The sequence below is a fragment of the Sus scrofa genome, chromosome 5, assembly GCF_054392235.1.
Source record: "Sus scrofa isolate SSC_HxYL_T2T_F1_AM1 chromosome 5, Sscrofa_HxYL_maternal_Yorkshire_Landrace_v2.0, whole genome shotgun sequence".
Taxonomy (NCBI): Eukaryota; Metazoa; Chordata; class Mammalia; order Artiodactyla; family Suidae; genus Sus; species Sus scrofa.
This window is the reverse complement of record NC_139387.1, coordinates 71225107-71248676: the sequence shown is the minus strand read 5'-3', so window position 1 is coordinate 71248676 and position 23570 is coordinate 71225107.

Genomic DNA, 23570 nt, shown 5'->3' with positions numbered 1-23570 from the left:
AGATCTGAGCTGCATCTGTGACCTATACCACAGCTCACGGCAACGCCGAATCCTTAACCCACTGATCAAGGCCAGGGACCGAACCCATAACCTCATGGTTCCTAGTCGGATTCATTTCCGCTGTGCCACAACGGAACCTCCCCATCCCACAGCTTTATGCTCAAGGTGCATACACACTCCCTGGAGTACCTACCATCTCACAGCTAATCCACACTCCATGTGCACTGATTCAGGGTTAGGAGAGCTGGATTACCACAGCTCCAGCCAAGTGAGCTGTGGCTCACTGCTTAGCACCAATTACGAGTAGGGGGAAGCCTCAGCCAACACTGAATAAGGAAGGGAGTTCCTACCTCCTGTTCCTCAGCAGATCTGTCTCCTCAAACTCCCCCAGCTCCCACAGCCTTGAATCACCATGTTTCAAGGTCTTGGCCTGTGAAAAGCCCTGCAAGTGACACAGGAGAGTGAGCCACATTCAGGCAATTCAAACTCCCACCCAGCTTGTTGCTCTATTCCTGGAAAAGGATGAGCTGTATGGTTAGTCATGGGGTCGGCTGGTCAAGGGATGACCAGGTCCCAGCCAAAGATAAACCTGACTCCACTGGCATCATATTTTAATCACTGAGCCCATTAGAACATGGACAATTGTGACAGACCTCAAGAAAGCAGACAATTTGCTCCTCTGCCATCTATGGCCACAAAGTAACTTCTCCAGGGTCACCCATTAGATAAGCGTGGGCACAGGAAGGTTCATTCCTCACCCTAGATGACCTTGCTTTCCCATCCCCATACTCCACCAACAGAAGGGGGAGTGGGGTCTGGGGCTGACCACCAAAGAATGGCCAGGTTTCCACAGATCACATCTTTATCCTACATCAGGTCTTACCTGCAGCTTGGGGAACTCACAGAAAGACAAGTTTTGTACAACCCCAGAATTTTTCCTTCAGCAGCCACAATTGGTCACATTGCATGTTTCCAGGTTACAAAGGAGCCCATGCTACAAACATGGGGCAGCAGACAAGTCTCAATCAGGGCTTTACAAGAAGGCCAGGGCAAGTGTTCCAGAGATTGACAACATCTGCAAGTGGGCACCCCAGCGCCTCCAGGAAACCCCTCACTCTCAGGGCTATCGGGACGCTTCACTGGGGACCTCTTTCTTGAGCATCGAAAAGCCTCCTTTTCTGGACCAAGGAGGCAGGGATATGCAGATCAATGGCTACTCTGCCAGTTGGGAAAGAGGAGGGGGAGGGCAGTTCCTTAGGACCCCAGCAGAGGTAGACAATGGGAGGCGACGGGTTCAAGATGACAGGTAAGGCCATTTTCAAGGAGGTGGGTGGCGCTGGCTGGGGGCTGTTCCCCTTCCTCCCCTCTGCAGTTAAAACCGAAAGCCCATGATGATGGAGACTGTGAGCAGAATGAAGACGAAAGCCATGTCTTGGATCTCGTCCCAGCAGAAGCTCTCCTGCAGCTGGTAAAAAAAAAAAAAAAGGCGGCAATGTCGAACTTGGTGCGGTTGGTATCAGGCGAGCAGGACTCACGGCAGGGGGCCGGAGAGGCAGGCAGTGGGCTTCTTGAAAGACCAGGTGACGGAGCTGAGCAGGACTTCATCGCTGAGCAGGCCGAGGTTATCCTCGGGACGCAAGGTGGGACTGCCCAACACCACGCAGGCCTGGGAGATGCGTGAAGCGCTTGGCCGCCTCCACGCTCCCGGAGCTGAACTCGGTGCGGTAGTAAGAGCTCTGTGGGTCCTGGGCCCCCTGGCTCTGCGCCTGCGTGGCGCGCAGGGGCAGACGAGCAGCTCCCAGAGGGCCGTGCGCGAGTACGGGCCGTGGCTCCAGAAGTAAGTCCTCGCTTCTCCGCCTGGCGGGGTCCCAAATTTTGTGGAACCACACGGACCTGCTACAGCATCACCAGGAACAGCCGCGGCCTCCTCATATCGTTTTAGAGAACGCTACTCCTGTGCCTCACGGAGGAGAAAGCCAACGCTGAGTCCAGCACTGACAACAGGGATGCGGGGAGGCCAGTGCGAGGCTAAGGCAGCGGTCCACCAGAGAGATGGAGGCTTTCGGGAGTTACCTGGTGCCCTAAGGGGTTAAGGATCCAGCATTGTCACTGTTGTAGATTCCGAGGGGCCAAAAAAAAAAAAGAATTACTCTTTTCAAAAGATGGACTGACTCATGTTGACACTGAGTGGACTCTTTCTGCTACCTGCCCAACAGATCTCTGCGCCTTTTCTGGGAACAAAGCCCTATTTCTGTATTAGGGTAGAGGTTCCTTGATACCAGGAGAGGAGACCCTTCTCCCAACTTCAGGGGCCAGTAAACCCATTCCTCTCTGCTAGGAATTCGTTTGGGATAAGCATGGGATCCAGTGTGGCCAGTGACATGTACAGGGAAGTCTTTCTTATCATGAGAAAAAACATTAGGAGAAACTCTTTGGCTTTCCTTGTCCTTTCTTTCTTGTTTGGGGAACCTTTGTGTGAGGACATGATGCCTGAGCTGTGGCAGCCATCTTGCTGTCCTGAAGGAAAGCCGTGGAGATAAAAAGCCAATTCTCTGAGATGGAAATCCTAGCAGAAAAGGAAGAACCTAGTTTGTGAGGCGTCGTTGAGCAGCTGAACCACCAGTCAGGGAGCACCTACTTCTGGGCTTTTTGTGAGAAAACAAACCTAATTTGTGCAAATCATGGTAAGTCAAGTTTTCCTTTTCTTTTTTATTTGGTATTATTATTATTATTATTTTGTCTTTCGTCTTTTTAGGGCCGCACCCGCAGCATATGGAAATTCCCAGGCTAGGTATCGAATCAAGCTGTAGCCGCTGGCCTGCACCACAGCCACAGCAATGCCAGATCCTAGCCACGTCTTCGACCTATACCACAGCTTGTGGCAACACTGGATCTTTAACCCACTGATCGAGGCCAGGGATCAAACCTGCATCCTCATGAATGCTAGTCAGATTCATTTCCACTGAGCCACAACAGGAACTCCTCTTTTTCTTTTTTAGTTGTAACTTTATTTTTTCTCTTTAGGAGTAGGTGATTTATTCACATGGCTTAAAGTTTAAAAAGTATCAAAGAGTATGTGGTGAAATGTCTCTCTTCACTCCTGTCCCTCAACCACTAAGATCCCCTCCCTGGAAGCAACCAGTGTTATTGCTATTGCTGTTGCTATGATTTATGCAAATATACATACATATATTCCTTCCTCCTTTTTTCCACAAATGGTAGCATGTTCTTTGTATATTTTTCCCTTTGCTTTTTTCATTTATCAAATTAACTTTGCCAGGACTTCCCGTGTGGCTCACAAAATAACCATTGGCCATAATACTGTAATAAGTATCAAAATATCCTCTGTAATTTTTATTATCTGCACACTATATCATTGTATGGCTGCACCATTTAGGTCCCTTTGAGGAGTTTTAATTAGTTTTCAATCTTTACTGTTAAAAACAATAATTACTCATGTTGTTTTGCACATGTAGGCATATTGCTGTCAAAATTTTTCTAGAAATTGAGGGTCAAAGGGAACATTTTTTTTGGGCTACAGCCGGTGTAAGTTCCCAGGCCAGGGATCAAACCCACACCACAACAGTGACTCAGGCCACAATAGTGACAACACTAGATCCTTAACTGCTAGGCCACCAAGGAAATCCAAAGGATACATATATTTTATTTTGATAAATATTACCAAACCAGGGAGTTCCCGTCGTGGTGCAGTGGTTAACAAATCTGACTACGAACCATGAGGTTGCGGGTTCAATCCCTGGCCTTGCTCAGTGGGTTAAGGATCTGGCATTGCCATGAACTGTGGTGTAGGTGGCAGACACTGCTCGGATCCCGCGTTGCTGTGGCTCTGGCGTAGGCTGGTGGCTACAGCTCCAATTAGACCCCTAGCCAGGGAAATTCCATATGCTGAGGGAGTGGCCCAAGAAATGACAAAAAGACAAAAAAAAAACCCAACAACTATATATATATAGTTATATATATATAAAACCAAATCGCCCTCCATAGAGATTGAACAGTAGCAGTTTTTAATAGCCGCTTTCACATACAAATACCAACTGTAGTGTGCTATCAAACATTTTCATCTTTGCCAATCTAAAAGGTGAAAAATGGTATCTCAGTGTAATTATTATTTGCACTTGTTATTGAGTGAAGTTTTTCATTTCATTGTGACTGAACATTTTCATATATTAGAGTCATTTGTAATTTATTTGCCATTAATTATTCATCTCTTTTGCTATTTTTCTATTGGACAGTTATCAAATGTTATTATCTCAAAAATCATCTATTGAACAATGATTTTTTTTTCACTGATTTGAAACACTACTATTATCATCAACTAAATTTGTGTATGAATTTGAATTTACTTCTGGACTTGGAATTATCTTTCTTTGATCTGTCTTTTTAATTTGCTAGCACCACAGTCTTTCAATTCTTTTAGCCTTATATCTTAATATCTATTAGGGCTGCTTTTAATCTTTCCAAAACTGTGCCAACCATATTTTCCTATTTCTTTTTCCACATGAATTCGAAGATCAGCATATGTAGTACTCAAAAAAAAAAAAGTAACCAAATCCCCCAAAAAAACTCCTATTGTTATTTGTTCTGAGATTGCATCAAAATTCATAGATTAGTTAGGAAGAACTAACATCTTCCTGGTTTATTTTTTTATTTTTTTATTTTTTATTTTTTTGTCTTTTGTACTTTTAGGGCTGCACCTGTGGCATATGGAGGTTCCCAGGCTAGGGGTCTAATTGGTGCTATTGCCGCCGGCCTGCACCACAGCCACAGCAATGCAGGATCCGAGCCTCGTCTGCAACCTGCATCACAGCTCATGGCAACGCTGGATCCTTAACCCACAGAGCGAGGCCAGGTGTCGAACCCTCAACCTCATGGTTCCTAGTCAGAGTCATTTCTGCTGCGCCATGACGGGCGGGACCTCCACTCAGTAGTATTTTTTAATGTTCAATGTTTTTTTAAATATAGATTTTGAGTATTTCTTTTTAAATTCATTTGAGGTGTTTTATAAGTGCCGTAGAAGATAGAAGTAGGATTTTTTTCTGTGTTTTTTTTTTTCCCCAGCCGCTTACTGAATTCTGTCATCTATAACAGTTTTTCAGTTGATTCTCATCGATTCTTATCCATACATAATGCGAAATTAATCTCTGCTGTCTTATTTTGTACTTTTAATATATTTTAATCCTGTCTAAATACATTGCCTAGTACCTCCAGAAGAATGTTGAGTAGTAATGGTATTAATGGACATAGCTGCCTTTTTTTTTTTTTTTTTGGCTGCGCCTGCGCCATACAAAATTTCTCAGGTCAGGATTTGAACCCACACCACAGCAGTGACAATACTGTAGCCTTAACTTCTAGGTCACCAGGGAACTCTGAACACCACTGTCTTGATCCAGATTGTAGTGGAAATACTTCCAGTATCTCCCTATTAAGCTGGAGTTGAAATAGACACATTTATTTTATTATGCTAAGGAAATATCCATCTCTTGCAGTTTCACTGAGTTTTAAAATTAGCAATGAATATAGAATTATTACAAGAAGAAAACAAATGTTTTTTGAGCATCTGCAGACATAATCACACTCCTTTTCTCCCTAGATCTGTCAATCTGATGAATTACATAAATCAGTTTCCTAATACTAAACTATCTCTACCTTCCTGGAATACACCACAGTTGATCTTGATGTCTTTTAATGTAGCTCCTAGGATTCTGTTTGCTAATGTTTCATTTCAGATTTTCATAAGGGAACTTGATTTACATTATTGGTCTGTTTTTTGTTCTCATAGCTGAAGGTATTTCTGATATAACAATCCACCCTAAAGGAATTACACCTTAGAGTTAATTTAGTTTAATATCTAGGACTGCCAACCTCTCACCTCCCTCAGGCTATTTTTAACTCATCTCCCACCCACACTTCTCAGCACAGAGTCATATAGTTCTGTGTTAAGAGATCTTCTTCCAGCCGTCTGTTCATTTTTATGTACTTACCATGGAAAGAGTTACTTGTTCCAAGTAGTATACCTCTGAGGTCCTTAAATCATGAAGGATCGTCAAATTGGCTTTTTCAGTCAATATGGTTTGGAATAGCAAAAGCCATTCCAGAGTGACAAGACCCACAAAGGCCATCATACTTGAGACCTAAAGCTCCACTTTGGGATTAGTCTTATTTAGAAAAGCTCTGTCAGCATTGTCCAATAGAATTTTCTGTAGTGATAAAAGGTGTTATCTGTGCTGTATGATGTGATAGCTACCAGCCACATGCGGCTGATCAACACCTGAAATGTGATTAGTGTGGAGGAACCGAAATTTTAATTTGGTTTAATTTCATATTTAAATAGCTACATGAGGTTGGAAGCTACTGTACTGGACAGCACAACTTTAAGTGCTCTGTGGAGAAACGTGGTTGCCAATAGCTGAAAAGACACCTGTGATGATAGAAAGAGCTCAGGCGAGGAGGTAATCATTCATTCATTACATCTCAAATATTTAACCTACTGTGTGCTAAGCACTGGTTCTAGTTATTAAAGATACAGAGCTAAAAGGACATTTTTCTCTCATGAGATTAGGCAGATAATGAAGATTGATAAGGAACAATAAGTATCATGCTGCAAACCGAAATAGGGAAAGTAATAGTCACTATATACCTTCTCAAGATTGAGTGGTTATGGAAGTCCTTTTTGTCTTTTATTTAGGGCCGCACTTGCGGTATTTGGAAGTTCCAAGGCTAGGGGTCGAATCAGAGCTGTAGCTACCAGCCTACACCTCAGCCATAGCAACGCCAGATCTAAGCCTCATCTGCAACCTGCACCACAGTTCATGGCAACACTGGATCCTTAACCGACTGAGCGAGGCAAGGGATCAAACCTGCATCCTCATGGATAGTAGTCAGATTCATTACCCCTGAGCCACAACGGGAACTCCTGACAGTCCTTTTTGAGGAGGTGACATCTGAGCTGAATAACAAGAAGGAACCAAGTTCCCATTGTGGCACAGTGGTTAACGAATCCGATTAGGAACCATGAGGTTGTGGGTTCGATCCCTGGCCTTGCTCAGAGGGTCAAGGATCTGGCATTGCCGTGATCTGTGGTGTAGGTTGAAGACATGGGATCTGAGCCCTGGCATATGCTGTGGCTCTGGCATAATAGGCTGGCGGCTACAGCTCTGATTCGACCCTTAGCCTGGGAACCTCCATATGCTGTGGGTGCTGCCCTAGAAAAGACAAAAAAAAAAAAAAAAAAAAAAAAAAAAGATCACTCTGGCTGCTGTATGGAGAATAGAAAATGGTAAATCATTAGCTATAATAATCCAGTGGACAATGAATAAAGAATGGGAGCAGAGAGACCAGGCAAATGTCTGTTACAATAGGGAACTAGAGAAAGGTTGGTGGTTTGGGGGATGTATCTTAGGCTTGGATCCAGCTCATATTCTGTTGTCTGGGCTACCCATTTGTTAAACAAATCTGAGCCCCACTTTCAAAATTAGCATTTGGAGACTATTAAATGAGCATTTACTATGTACTGGGCATCTGAAGATACAAGGAACAAGACAGACCTGCCAGCTAACCTTCTGAGGCTTAAAAGATAACTGCACTGAAATAAATGCTATAAAGGAGAAACACAACATATAATCAGAGACCTAATCTAGGTTCAAGAGATGCTTCCCTGAGGACATTTAAATGTGAACTGAAGAATAATCAAGGTTGACTAAGTGAAAAGCAGGGTTGGGGGGAAGAAGAGCTCTCCTGGTGCGTCTTTGACCTACATCACAGCTCACAGCAATGCCAGATCCTTAACCCACTGAGCGAGGCCAGGGATCAAACCTGTACCCTCATGGATACTAGTTGGAGTTGTAACCCTCGAAGCCACAACAGGAACCCCCTCTCCTGTTTATTTCCAGTTTAAGGTTTGTTTCAAGTTTGCAGCAATTATGAACAAAGTTACTATAAACATTCTTGTACACTTCCTTTTATAGACATATGTTCTCATTTCTCTTGAGTATATACCTAGAAATCAAACTGCTAGATCATCAGGCGGAAATATGTATGGTTTTAGCAAATACTGCTGAAACAGTTCTGAAATGATGGAAGGAATTTACAGTCACACATACAATTATATGAGCATTCCATTGCTTCACATATTAGCCAAAACTTGGTATTGTCCATCATCTTAATATTAGCCAATTTTAATGGGTGTATTTCTCACTGTGGGGTTTCTTTTCTTAATAAATTGTTTACTTTGGAATAATTTTAGAACTACAGAAATGTTGCAAAGATCATACGGAGAGTTTTGATATATCCTTCACCCAGGTTCCCTTCTTTTTCTTTTTTTTTTTTGTCTTTTTGCCATTTCTTGGGTTGCTCTCGCGGCATATGGAGGTTACCAGGCTAGGGGTCGAATCAGAGCTGTAGCCACCGGCCTATGCCAGAGCCACAGCAACATGGGATCCGAGCCGCGTCTGCTGGATCCTTAACCCACTGAGCAAGGCCAGGGATCGAACCCACAACCTCATGGTTCCTAGTCGGATTTGTTAACCGCTGAGCCACAACGGGAACTCCCCAGGTTCCCTTCTTTTAATATCTTACATAACTAGGATACATTAGTCACAACTGAGAAATTAACATTGTTGAAATACTAATTAACTAAACCAGACTTTACTCAAATTTCACCAGTTTTTCCCCTAATGTTCTTTATCTGTTCCAGGATCCAGTCCAGAGTACCAATTGTAGTTTATTGGTCATGACTGTCTAGTCTTTTCTTTGTGTGACAGTTTCTCTTTCCCTATTTTTATCACCTTGACAGTTTTGGAGAATACTAATCGGTTATAGAATGTCCTTCAATTTGGGTGTGTCTTACATTTTCTCATGATTAGAAACTATCAAACTGTATTTCAAAGAGAATCTACTATTTTGCATTTCCATCAGTAGTGAGTTCCTGCTGCTCCTCGACCAGGTGAACAGTGGTATATCATGGTGATTTTTAATTTTCATTTTTCTAATGATAAAATGATGTTGACTGTCTTCCATATGCTTATTTGCCATCCATGTATCTTATTTGCTCAGGTGTCTTTTTAGATCTTTTGCCCATTTTTAAACTGAGCTATCTGTTTTCTTATTTAGTTTTAAGAATGCTTTAAGTGTTCTGGGTACAGATCCTTTATCAGATATGTGATTTGCAAATATCTTCTCCTAGCCCATGGTTTGTTCATTTTCTCAACATATTGTCACAGAGCAAAAGTTTTAAATTTTGATAAGGTCCAATTCATCCACTTTTTCTTTAATGGATTGTGTTTTTGATGTAGTATCTGAAAACTTATTATCAACCCCAAGGTCATACACAAAGATATTTTTTTTCCTGTGTTTTTGTCTAATAAATGTTTTACAGTTTTACTTTTTAAATTTATGTTTACAAGCCATTATTTTTGGAGTAAGTATGGGTTGAAGTTGTTGTGTTTTTGTTTTGTTTTGTTTTTTCTTTTGCATATAAATGACCAGTTATTCCAGCACTATTTGTCAAAAAGACTCTTCTTTCTCCATTGAATTGCCTTTGCATCTTTGTCGAAAGTCAGTTGATATTTGTGTAGATTTATTTCTGGACTCTCTGCTGGCTTCTGTGTGTCTGTCCTTTTGCTAAAACCACACTGTCTTGATTTCTAATTTCTTCCTAAGTCTTGAAATTGGAAATTGAGTAGTATAATTTCTCCCAACTACTGGTTTGTTTTTTGCTTTGTTTTGTTTTTTAGTTCCTTTCAGTTCCTTTTCTTTTCTATACAAATTTTGGGATCTGCTTGCCACTTTCTCAAAAAAAGAAAAAGAAGAAAAGAAAGAAAAGAAATCTGCTGTGATTTTGAGTGAGGATGCATTGATACTATGAATTGACATCTTTTCCAGTTTTCCAATTCATGAACACAGTGTATCCATTTTTTTTTTTACATCTGTTCATTTCTTTAATGAGTGTTTTGTAGTTTTCAGCATAGTTTTTTTGTACAGGATCTGTACTTCATAGGGGGAAGGGAAGGGTATTAAAAATTGTATTTAAAAAATTTCAGATTTCAGTGGTCTATTGCCAATATATGGAAATACGATTGTCTTTTGTATATTGGCCTTGGATCTTACAACCTTGTTAAACTTACTTCTTAGTTCTAGGAACTTTTTTGTAGATCTTCAGAATTTTTACATAGACCATCTTGTCATCTTCAAACAAAGACAGTTTTATTTCTTCCTTTCCAATCTATATACCTTTTATTTATTTTCTTGCCTTATCACACTGGCTAGGACTTCCAACATGATATTGAAAGGGTGTTCTAGCCACTCCTAACAGCAAATGATCATACCTGTCAGAACATTTATATTTGGTGTAGCATTTATAGAATAGATTTTTTTAGATTTATAGAACTGATACTAACTATACTACAAGATATGTTCTATTTTAACCTAATTTGGGGTGAGAAACGTGCCCCTAAAGAACTTCTGTAAGTTTACAGGGCTGTAAGTTTCCCATAGGTGTGCCCTTTTGAGCCTCCATGACTAGGATGGAGGGCCACTTGCCCGTGGCCACTTCAGCCTCCATCTGTAATAAAATGGTCAAGAAAGGAGTTCCCTGATAGCTCAGAGAGTTGAAGATCTGCTCTCGTCACTGCTGTGGTGCAGGTTTGATCCCTGTCCAAGAAACTTCCACATACCATGGGCAAGGCCAAGAAAAAATTATTAAAAACAAAAAACAAAAAGAGCCAAGAGACTCTGTTGGGTCAGGGTACATGCGCTTTCCTAATGCTAGAGTCTAGCATTATCCAGCATTATTTATTGAGTCCACCTGACTTTACTAAAGCCTCATTATTTTTGCAAACCAACTCACATCATTTGCCTTCCTACTGACAAGAACTCTGCCTAGTCTAGCTAATAAATCTTTTCCTCAGAATATTGCTCTTCATTAAAAGCAAACTTCCTTGGAGTTCCCATTGTGGTGCAGAAGAAACAAATCAGACTAAGAACTGTGAGGCTGCAGGTTTGATCCCTGGCTTTGCTCAGTGGGTTAAGGATCCGGCATTGCCATGAGCTGTGGTGTAGATCGAAGATGCAGCTCGGATTCCGTGTTGCTGTGGCTCTGGCATAGGCCAGCAGTGTAGCCTCTGATTCAACCTCTAGCCTGAGAATCTCCCTGTGCTGCAGGTATGGCCCTAAATAGACAAATAAATAAATAAATAAATAAAAGCAAACTTCCTTTGTCCCAAGATACCTAGACCAGCACCAGTCTCCCCTAAGGCCCTTTTCTGTCTTGTGGGCCAGTGTGCTTTAGTCCACTATGCATGTCGTTGCCATTGGATACTAATGGCCCCTGTACATTTAGGTTGCAAGCTTTGCATCCAAAACTGTGGAGTCCCCACTACTGGGGTTAGATGAGTGGTACCTAGATGTAATTTAGTCTGAATGTGCCCCCAGGCCTCCCACAGCTCTCTTGTCTCAGGGTAGGGCCAGTCTCCGAGAACTTGTGATGCCCACCGCTTTGATCCCATCAAGGACTCATTGTTTTTCCCTGTTTAGCTTAATAGCTTTCCACACACAAAAACAAGGGTGTTTGTGCCAACAATGTTGTATTTGTGCCCACTACACCAACTGTGTAGTGATGGCACGTTAGGTATGCTGGCACTGTGTCTTATCAGTTATAACCAGGACCTATCTAAAAATTTGATCAGTAAGCTTTATGGTTATGCAACATCAGTCTGTTGGGAGTGGTACACCACCCAGGTTGAAGTCCCAATAGGAAGTAGTTCTCAGAAACTACTTCCCAAGTGCTATCCTTTGTAATAGATATAGCCTGAAAAATAGAAGTTCAAAGACTAGCCATCGCTAGAATTCTGTGGTCATTAATAGCTGGTCTAGGAGTTCCCGTTGTGGCTCAGCAGATTAAGAACCCAACACAGTGTCTGTGATCATGCGGGCTCAATCCCTGGCCTTGCTCAGTGGGTTAAAGATCAAGTGTTGCAACAAGCTGTGGTGTAGGTCACACTTGCCACTTGGATCCAGCATTGCTGTGGCTGTGGTATAGACCAGCAGCTATAGCTCCAGTTTGACCCCCAGCTTGGGAATTTCTATATGCCACAGGTATGGCCATAAAAAGAAAAAATTAAACATTAAATTTTTAAAAAAATTTTAAAAACAGTGTATCGTATGAGCAGAATGTCTCGCCTACTCAGGTTTGCAGACTGCCATTTGACCTCGTCAGAGTTGACCTAAACAAAGAAATTGAAATTGTTTATTCCAAAATAGCAGAGGAATTGCAACTGGGGAAACACAGCTCTGGCAAGCTTAACAGGGTTGGGGGTGGGCTGGATTTATGGGCAAGGAATGCAAAGAGTGGGGAATCCAGTCCCAGCGGTAAGTTTACTGGCTTGAGGATGGGGAGAGATTCTTGGTGAGTGTTCACTGGTCAGGAGATAAGTCTTGGTCTCTATAAATTGGGCATTTGATGGAAATCAGCTCCTTTTTTTTTTCCTTTTTCTGTCTTTTCTAGGGCCACACCCGAGGCATATGGAGGTTCCCAGGCTAGGGGTCTAATCAGAGCTGCAGCTGCCAGTCTACACCACAGCTCACAACAACACCGGATCCTTAACCCACTGAGCAAGGCCAGGGAACGAACCCGAAACCTCATGGTTCTTAGTTGAATTCGTTAACCACTGAGCCACAACGGGAACTCCAGCTTCTTCTTAAGCTCTGTTCTTTTAAGGGCATGTGCATGAGATTCCCCATTTTCTATCCTCAAGTTCCATTTTAATGGAAGTTCTGTTGTGTATTGGTTTGATATGACTTCAAATCTGCTTGTTTATGATGTAAGCAAAGTTGTTTTAAGCCACTTGATCATGGCAAAGACCCCAAAAAAGTGGGGTTTTTTAAATTTTTTATTTATTTATTTTTTAGATGTAAAGTTGTTTTCACATAAGAATGAAGTACTTTGTGTCAGGATGTCATCATCTCATCTGTGTCTTTGATACGCACTCAGAGCTCAGCTACTGAGCCCCCCCCCCGGGGGGGGCGGGTTTATGAATAAGAACATGTGGAGAAGCAAGTATGGCAAGGGGGCATCTAGACTGTAAATACTGAGAGTTCATGAGAAATATTCAGAGTTGGGTCTGGGCAAAAGCTGTCCTTTGCTGATCCAGCTCTGGGATAATCTTGAGAGTCTTGCTCCTGCCACGGCCAAGTGGCTCTTGGTGGGCAGTGGTATTAAACCTGCAGCAGTCTTAGGAAAAGAGGGGATATCTGTTCCTGCCTCATAGACAACAGTGCAAGCCAAGTAACAGCCCCGGAGTGATAACCTCAGGCCCTGGAGTGATAACCCTAGGAGCAGCCCAATCTGCCCCCAACACCAGCACCTTCATCTCCTAGCAACATGCTTTAGCAATGAGAACTTTCATTTTTGCACTGACAGCTGGAAGTCAGGTCTTGGTTGGTCAAGCTTCTCTCCTGAGTGTCAACCTGTATAAAAATAAAGCTTGAACTAGAGTTGGACTTTATTCCTTCCATCTCCCCATGCCTGGAAAAAAATAGTGTAATCAACTGATCATTTGTTTGGGTATATAAGTTTATTGGCTTATTAAGAGACATTATCCTGTATGCTACTGGCTTATGAAATTTTTATGTTCCTGCAGTGAACCTGTATTAAGCTATTGACAAAGATAATTTCAGTCTCTGAGTATAATTTGCCATCCCCCAAACAAAGCAGATCACTCCCATTATTCATGTAGGGAAGGGTGACCTGTGTCAGAACCGATGGGCTGTTCCCACCACTAGGCAACACAGCAGCATTCACTGTTACCCCATCAGACCCTTAGGAATTCTAGCATAAAGGTTTAAAGGTATAGTTCTCAGTTTCTTGCTTAGGGACCATCCCCATTAACATCTTTATTTATTTATTTATTTATTTATTTATTTATTTATGGGGGGGACCGTGCCTATGGCATGTGAAATACAGCCAGAGATTGAACCCTCACCACAGCAGTGACCCAAGCCGCTGCAGTGACAATACCAGATCCTTAACCCACTGTACCACAAGGGAACTCCCACTCCCATTTCCAGTACCCACTGTTGCATCCCTGGCCCTGGGACCACTGTGTCAGGCAGGATAAAAGAAAGATGTGCTGATGTGAGGAAGAGCCATACAGGCTCACCAGCATTCTCTCCCAACCCCTGTTTCCCAGATACCCCAGAAAATTGGAGGAATCCATCCAAAAGGGCTCCCCCTTATCCCCTCTCCTGTTAAGTGTGAGCACACACTAAGGAAGGCATGTAAGCCAGCCCCTCATGCCTTTATCTTCCTCATTTATAGCAAATGCTTCAACCACCCATTCCATTTCTCTTAGACTATCACTCAGGGTGAAACGCACCATGATTTGTCCATTTGATGTGGTATCTCTTTGCCCACTCTTGGACACAATGGGCTGTAAAGTATGTCCCTTGGTCTGAAGTTATGTAACTTATTGTTCCCAAATGGGTACATTATTCCCTGTACCAATCCTTTAATAGCATTTTGAACGTTTATGTCTACCACCAAGGATGCAAAGTCTAATCTAGAGTGTAGATTCCTGTTAGGACCCATTTATAGCCCCCCATGGCTACAAGCAATAGGTCAGTGCAGTCCACTTGCCCGCTCTGTGCAGGGGCTTCCCTGAGGAATCTTCCCCAGAGCCATCTCTGGGGTTCTGCAGTCTGTCTCACTTGCTGACGGAGAGAACTCCCTGTGGGCATTCTGTACTCAGAGAGTACAAGAGGACTCTGTCTGGATTCAGCCCACCTTTGCATTGCTGCAGCACCTACAAGGCCACTCATCTCATGGACTTAGGTGGTCACCTCAAGGGAGTGCATCACAAGGTCTGCTCGGCAGTTCCATTCACCTTGTGAATCTGGAAGGAAGTTCTTTGGATGAGTAACGGCATGTCCTACTTTAATGAGCCCCTTAAATTCCCAGAGTGAGTTCCACATGGCTGTGCCCCATACAGGCATCCCCTTATTGGTCCAATCGTCCACTGCCCATTTACCTTGACCATATGGCCAAGCCATTGGCTTCTGCCCATGAGTCTCTAAGAAGCCAAACATAGGGGCTTTTTACTATTGTACATACAATTCTTTCATCACCGATAGAAAACAGCATGCACTTCAGCCCAGTAAGAGATGATCTTCTTCAATCGGTCTTTCCATCCCACAGTCTTAATGTGGCCTTCCAAACAGAATACTCCCATTCATCTTGGAACTATCATTAACATCAATTTTCATCCAAACTTCCACCTTAATTCCATCAACCATTTCATCTGCATATCCTCCTAATCCAATCCTAGCCCTGTTACGACTTCACCAACAGGTTTGAAATGTCAGTGCATTGGGCTCTCCTGTCAAGGAGTCCCAGAAAAGTCTCTTCCCTTCTCCCTTAATCACTTTATCCACTCATGGGCATATAGTCTTTTGTCCCCAGTTGGAAGTGGGGCCAAGAAGACTCTCATCTGTCCATCAATCTTGACTTTGACTAAGCTAACCATTGCCCCACACAGTTATCATAATCTTGCTTTCCACCTTTCAAAACTCCTACAAAATGGAGTAAACGGAACAAACTAATTTAGGGCCTTTTAATGTTGGGGGACCAACAGGGGATCCCATTTGTCCACCCAACCTTCAACAGAGTTTATCAACAGCTATGTTTCAACAGCATCAAAAGTCTGCCATTCACCTCATTTCTCGATAAACATCTAAAGATTTCTCTCCTGCTGGGACTGCCCCCGCTGCTCCCCTCTGTCTCATCCCATTTTCTTGTTTATTACTATCAGTAAGAACCACCAAGGAAGGTGAGACAGAGAACCTGGGACCTCTGGGACTATTGTGCAGATTTGCAGCAATAGGGTTACATGAGGTGTCCATATCCATTTAATCACAGCATTTCCTATGACTTGGGTAATGGGCATGTTCAGCAGGTGAATATCCAGGTCTTCCTAGAGCCTGTCCCGCAGGCCTTGTGTATGAAGCACAGAGGCTGCTTCATCTGGGGTGGTCCACTTGGCATTTATAGGGGGAGTTGGGTAGCCCCTCTTCTCAGGATAAACATACTCTACAGTGGCTTTCATCCAGCCATCTGTGATTCTTCGGTAGTGGTCCTGGTTCAACCCAGACACACTCCTCCACTCTGCAGCCTCAAAACCAAAGACACAGACCCCAAATTAATATTTTCGCAATCCATCTCAGTAAAGTTCTTCAGGAAGCTGACGATACCAGTCTACGAAATGAGGCGATTCCTTCACCCTGGTTTCAGTAGCTTCTTGGTTTTGTCCTCCACCCATGTTGACTACCCTCTCGGTAAACAGAGGCCTGACAGTGCTCTCTGTTGTCCTGGCGTAACTTTTCCCTTTGGGAGCAACTTTGAGGCTGGCAGCCAAAGCTCAGACTGATCTCAGTCAGCTTCAACCAGCATCAAGGGCCAAGCAGGCTCTTTTACTTTCACTTTCGCTATTTCAGACAAAAATAACCAAGGGACTATGTATTTAGCATGCCTCATTATTTTGCATTTTCTTATATACCCAATAAGCTACCTCCTCGGGCATGGAGTCCGCCGCCACTTCTAAAACCCACTGGTCACTGATGATAGCACAGCTGCAGTTTCAGGCCATGCCCGTGCGTGACTAGATAGCCATCAGGGATCAAGGTTCCTCATCCCCCGCCCTTTCATACTTTCTCTTTCCCAGACCACAAGCTTCCGTGAGCCAGGGCTGCTTTAGCAAATCCCACTTCTCTGAAGCAATTAATAGTATCTGTTTCTATTCATAACGCTTGTGAGACCAATTGTGTGGGTTTTCCACAGCAAGAAATCCTCCTGTTCTCTGCAGACACCTAGTGGGTGTGCTACAATTTTATTCAGTTTTGACACCAAGTACCCAGGTTACCCACACTTCTGTCCAACATGGCTACAAATCAGTGTTCCCAAGACACCCTCCTCAGTTTGAATAATTCACTATAATAACTTACAGAACTCAGGGAAACACTTTGTTTGCTACTATACACTTATTATAAAAGATATTATGAAGGATACAAATGAGCAGCCAGATAAAGAGGTACATAGAGGAGTTCCCATTGTGGATCAGTGGGTTAAGAACCTTGCTAGTATCCATAAGGATGCGGGTTCAATCCCTGACCTCGCTCAGTGGGTTAAGGATCTGGCATTGCCTCAAGCTGTGGTGTAGGTCACAGACGTAGCTTGGATCTGGTATTGCCGTGGCTGTGGTGTAGATTGGCAGCTGCAGCTCCACTTCGATCCCTGGCCTGGGAACTTCCATGTGCCACAGGTGCAGCCCTAAAAGAAAAACAAACAAAAAAAAGATACATAGAACAAGATCTGGAAGAGTCCAGATAACAGGAGCTGCTTGCTGTCCCCAGGGAGCCTGGGGAGCAACTCCCCTCCCCCAGCTTGCAGACATGTTCACCAGCCTGGAAGTTTGCCGAACCCCATAGCTTAGGGATTTTTATGGAGGCCTCCTCATGTAAGCATGATCAATTATTACCTCAATCTCCAGCCCCTCTCCACTTCCTGGAGGATGGGTGGGTAAGGCTGAAAGTTCCAAGCTTCTAATCATGGCTCAGTCTTTCTGGTGACCAGTTCCCATCCTGAAGTCATCCGAGCCCACCCAGAGTCTCCTCTTTAAAACAAATGACCCTCTTATCACCTAAGAAATCCCAGGTTTTCAGAGCCCTGTCAGGAACCAGAGTCAAAGACCAAACCTAGAACAAAAGATTCTCCTAGCAGCCCTACCACTCAGGAAATTACAGTTTGAGGAGCTCTATGGCAGGAACTGGGACATAGACCAAATACATATGTCTTACTATGTCACAGGAAGAGAGAGAGGACATCCTGTCTTATTCCCGGTCTTTACTCTGTTGCCACCATTAGGTTTGATACTACCTGTGGGTTGTTCATAGATATTCTTTATTAGGTTAAGGAAGTTCCACTCTATTCTTGGTTTTCTGGAAGTTTTTTTTTTTATCGTAATAGATTTAAATTTTATCAAATGCCTTTCAGCATCTACTGAGATGATTTTATGGCTTTCCCTATTCCATCAATGTGATGTATTACATTGATTTTTGGATATTTAACCAAATATATTATCCTTTTGCATATTACTGGATTTGATTGTTGATATTTTGTTGAAGAATTCCACCTCTATGTTTATGAGGAATACTGGTGTCTTTAGTTTCTTTTTTTGTCATAGCTTTGCCTGGCTTGGTATTATGGTAATGCCAGTTGTTTTTGTTTGTTTGTTTGTCTTTTGTCTTTTTTTTTTTTTTTTTTTTTTTTTGCTATTTCTTGGGCCGCTCCCTCGGCATATGGAGGTTCCCAGGCTAGGGGTCCAATCGGAGCTGTAGTCGCCGGCCTACGCCAGAGCCACAGCAACGCAGGATCCGAGCCGCGTCTGCAACCTACACCACAGCTCACGGCAATGCGAGATCCTTAACCCACTGATCAAGGGCAGGGACGGAACCCGCAACCTCATGGTTCCTAGTCGGTTTCGTTAACCACTGCGCCACGACGGGAACTCCTGTCTTTTGTCTTTTCAGGTCTGCACCCGAGGTATATGGAGGTTCCCAGGCTAGGGACCTATTCCAGAGCCACAGAAACGCCAGATCCAAGCTGTGTCTGTGACCTACACCACAGCTCACAGCAACACGGGATCCTTAACCCACTGAGCAAGGCCAGGGATTGAACCTGCAACCTCATGGTTCCTAGTCGGATTCGTTAACCATTGAGCTGCAACAGGAACTCCCATGGTAATGCTAGTTTTATAAAATTAATGAGGAACTATTTTCTAGAAGACATTATGTAGAACTGGTAATTTTTTCATAAGTGTTTGGTATAATTTATCAGTGAAATAATCTCAACCTTTATTGGAAGTTTTTGAACTATGATTTCTTTCATGTTGTCCCCTTTCCCTTGAGTGAGTTTTGGTAGTTGTCTTCCAAGGAATCAGTCCATTTCATCTAAGTTACCAAATTGATGACCATAAAGCTGTTCTTGGTTGTCCTTTGGGTAATTTCCATAGCCTTATATTCAAGTTCACTGATGCTTTCCTTGGCTGTATGGAATCTACTGATGACCCTATCAAAGGCATTCTTCATTTCTGTTACTGTGTTCTTATTTTAAGCATTTCCATTTGATTTTTATAGTTTCTTCTGCTGAAATTATCCATCTGATCTTGGCATGTTGTCTACCTTTTCCACTAAAGCCTCTAACATATTAATCATCGTTATTTTAAATTCCTCTTCTGATGTCATATCTGAGTCTGATTCTGATGATTCTTTGTCTCTCCAGATTGTGTGTTATTTTTCCTTTCTGGGTGTCTAGAGACTTTTTGTTGAAATCTGGATGTGCTGTATCTCACCATGGATGCTGATGTTGATGTGTTTTATGCTTGAAGATGAGCCTTCCTTTCCTTCTGCCAGCCCTTTCGGTGTGGGGTTTCCATTTACCTAGTCAGGAATTGGGCTGGGTTTCAAGTTTGCTTCGAAGTCGTTACCCCAGTGCCCTGGGGTCTTCACGTTCCTCTAGTGGTACCTCATTTGTGCCTCCCCTCCTTGGCATTGCATCTTTCTTTTGTGCTGTTCCCCTGAGAGTCTGTCTCTTGCAAGCTCTCCCTGGTGTATCTCTGTTAATTTGACTGGATGTTTGTCCACAAGGTGGTGGGAAGCAAGGCAGACTTGGGTTCTCTGGTGTTATCACAAAGCCACAGTCTTAGATGGGCACTTAGAACCTGGGTCTTGGGGTGGGTGGGGCGGTGACTGTCACTTCACAAGCGTTCCCACCTCTTCTCCAGTTGGACTGCTGGGCCCAGCACGTGTTCCTGGGAAAAAAGAAGGAAAAGCTTCTTTTTTTTCCCCGATCCTATCCCCCAATTTCAGTTTGTTTCCATCATTGCCCTCAGCCTACCGGGTTTTGTTTGTTTGTTTGTTTGTTTGTTTTGTTTTTTTGGTTGTTTTTGTCTTTTGTCCCTTTAGGGCCACATTCGCAGCATATGGAGGTTCCTAGGCTAGGGGTCCAATCGGAGCTGTAGCCATCGGCCTACACCAGAGCCACAGAAACGCCAGATCCGAGCCACGTCTGCGACCTATACCACAGCTCACAGCAACGCCAGATCCTTAACCTACTGAGCGAGGCCAGGGATCTAACCCACAACTTCATGGTTCCTAGTCAGATTCGTTAACCACTGCACGCACCACAACGGGAACTCCAGCTTACCAGTTTTGATGACCTTTCTCTTGCAGATTAAGTCACAAGAAGAGTGGAATTTTAACAGTTACAGCCAGCACCACAGAGCAGGTTGGGGGCCACTTTATTAGAACCCTTCCCACATTTCCAGTATCTTCCTGTGGGTGACCGGTGGGGGCTCCTGGAGGAAAAGCCTGAAAAAAAGAGTGTGAACCTCTCTATGTCTGTAGCTCACAGTGGCTCCACACTCTCTCAATAGCCAATTATAAGCCTTTATTAATTTGTTAAAAAAAAAAAATTCTAAGGACTTCCTGTCGTGGCTTAGTGGTAATGAACCCGACTAGTATCCATGAGGACACAGGTTCATCCCCTGGCCTCACTCAGTGCGTTAAGGATCTGGCCTTACACTGAACTGTGGTATAGGTCACAGAAGTGCCTTGGATCCCATGTTGCTGCGGCTGTGGCTTAGCCCAGCAGCTGCAGCTTCGATTAGACCCCTAGCCTGGGAACTTCTATATGCCTCAGGTGCGGCCCTAAAAAGACAAAAAAAAAAACCAGTTTGGGGAATTCCCTGGTGGTCTAGTGGTTAGGGTTTGGCACGTTCATGGCTACAGCCTGGGTTCGGTCCCTGGTCTGGGAACTGAGATCCCATATCAAGCCACTACCCTGCCCCCCAAATTCTACTTTAATCCTCTTTCTTAAGTAAGCAGATGCATAGGTCCTATTTCTCCCTGTAGGTGCATGTCTCCTTCTAGATTCCAGGTTAATTGTTTGTCCCACGACCTCAATTCTCTGATGAGATCAAGAAAAGTCATTCATATGCAGTTTTTATAGCTGTTTTCTTATGCAAATGAAAGCAACACTCCCACCATCATTTCAGTTTGGATCAGAGGTCCACTGAAGAATTTTAAGTACAGGAATAAAATGATAAAATATATAACTGTTTATCTCCCTTCAAGTTTTATCGAAATATAATTGACATACAGCATTGTATAAGTTTAAGGTGTGTAGCATAGTGACTTGACTTACATATATCATGAAATGATTACCAAAATTGGAGTTCCCGTTGTGGCGCAGTGGTTAATGAATCCAACTAGGAACCATGAGGTTGTGGGTTCGATCCCTGCCCTTGCTCAGTGGGTTAAAGGATCCGGTGTTGCCATGACCTGTGGTGTAGGTTGTAGATGCGGCTCGGATCTCGCGTTGCTGTGGCTCTGGCATAGGCGGGGTGGCTACGGCTCCGATTCGACCCCCTAGCCTGGTATCCTCCATATGCCGCGGAAGCGGCTCAAGAAAAACACAAAAAAAAGACCAAAAAAAAAAAAAAAAACCAGTAATAAAAAGAAAAACAGGCAAAGAGTGTGAACCAGCAACTCACTAATGAGGAAATGCCAAAGAAATATTTTGAAAAGATGCTCTCAGCCTTACTAGTAGTCATGAAAATCCATATTAAAATAACAAGATACTATTTCAAACATCTAAACTAGCAAAAATTAAGAAATCTGATGAAACCAAGAATTGGCAAAGATTTGGAGCAACCAAAGCTCTCATGCATTGTTAACAGGAATATAAATGAATAAAATCATTTTGGAGAAGAGTTTGGCTATAGCTTGGCAAACAGAAGCTAAATATCCTTACATGTGATGTATATTTCATTTCTAGGTATATAATTTAGAGAAATTCTTTATTCACATGAACAAAAAAACACATGTAAGAATGTTGATTTGGACATTGCTTTAAAATAATTGAAAAAGTAAAACCATATAAACAGAATGGATATATGCCTTGGAGCATATTTATGCAGTGTAATATAAAATACAACAGTAAAATATAATAATGTAGTAAATAGTGGATTTTTTTTTTTTTCAAGGGCAACACCTGCTGCACATGGAAGTTCCCAGGCTAGGGGTCGAATCGGACCTGCAGCTGCCGGCCTACACCATAGCTACAGCAACACAGGATCCAGGTCGCATCTGAGATCTACCACAGCTCATGGCAACACTGGATCCTTAACCCACCAAGCAAGGACAAGGATCGAACCTGTGTACTCATAGATGCTAGTCAGGTTCATTACTGCTGAGCCAAGCCAGGAACTCCAGTAGTGGAACATGTTGATACATGTAGCTTAAGTTCTTTCATTTTTACTATCGTATATATAATATATTATATATATCATATATAGATACATATATATGCATATATACATCTGTGTTTGAAATTTACTCATGTAGATAAGTGTCAGAGAAAGACCAAAAAAAAGGCCAGTTGGTAAAACGATACACACAGTTTACATGCAATTAAGAAATATGCAAAATATACATAGATTAGAGATATTTATAGAAAACTATTAAAATATGCTTGGAACCGATAAAACCAAATTTAGGATATTAGCTACTCCTGGGGGAGAAAGAAAGGAGAAAGGAATATACAAATAGGCCTCAATTTTATATGTGTTTCATTTTTTAAGCTGAGTCATGGTTACACGTGTGATTATATTACCAGCTACACTTTTTTGTATGCCAGAAATATTTTATTAAAAGTACTTTTTAGAAGTTCCCTGGTGGCCTAGCAGTTAAGGATTCAGCATTGTCACTGCTGTGGCTCCAGTTTGATCCCTGGCCTGAGAACGTCTGAGTGCTACAGATACAGCCAAAAAATAAAGTACTTTTTAAAAGAAAACAGTAGAGAATTCCCATTTCCAATAATAACAACTAGCTTTTTCAGTACAAATTTCTAGCTGAAAGCAACTAACAATAGTGGACTTTTTTTTTTTTTTTTTCCTGTCTTTTTGCCATTTTCTTGGGCCGCTCCTGCGGCATATGGAGGTTCCCAGCCTAGGGGTCGAATTGGAGCTGTAGCCACCGGCCTACACCAGAGCCCCAGCAACACGGGATCCAAGCCATGTCTGCGACCTACACCACAGCTCATGGCAACGCTGGATCCTCAACCCATTGAGCAAGGCCAGGGATCAAACCCGCAGCCTCATGGTTCTTAGATTTGTTAACCACTGAGCCACGACGGGAACTCCAATAGTGGACTTTTTTTAAGTCATGGAGAAAGCACCAGAGCGATAACAAGATCGTTAGGACCCAGAAAAAAAATTTAAGAGATAGTAAGAATCCAGACTTGGAGATGGCAAAAGCTTAAAACACTCACCTCACCAAAAAGGAAATCCGAATGGCTGATAAACACATAAAAATGTACTCAGCCTCAGTAGACATCAGAGAAAAACAAATCACAGCCACCAGATTGGCAGAAATTCAAAACTCTGACAGCACTAAATGTTGATAAGCAACTGGGACTCCCATATATACTCCAGGAAGTGTAGGTT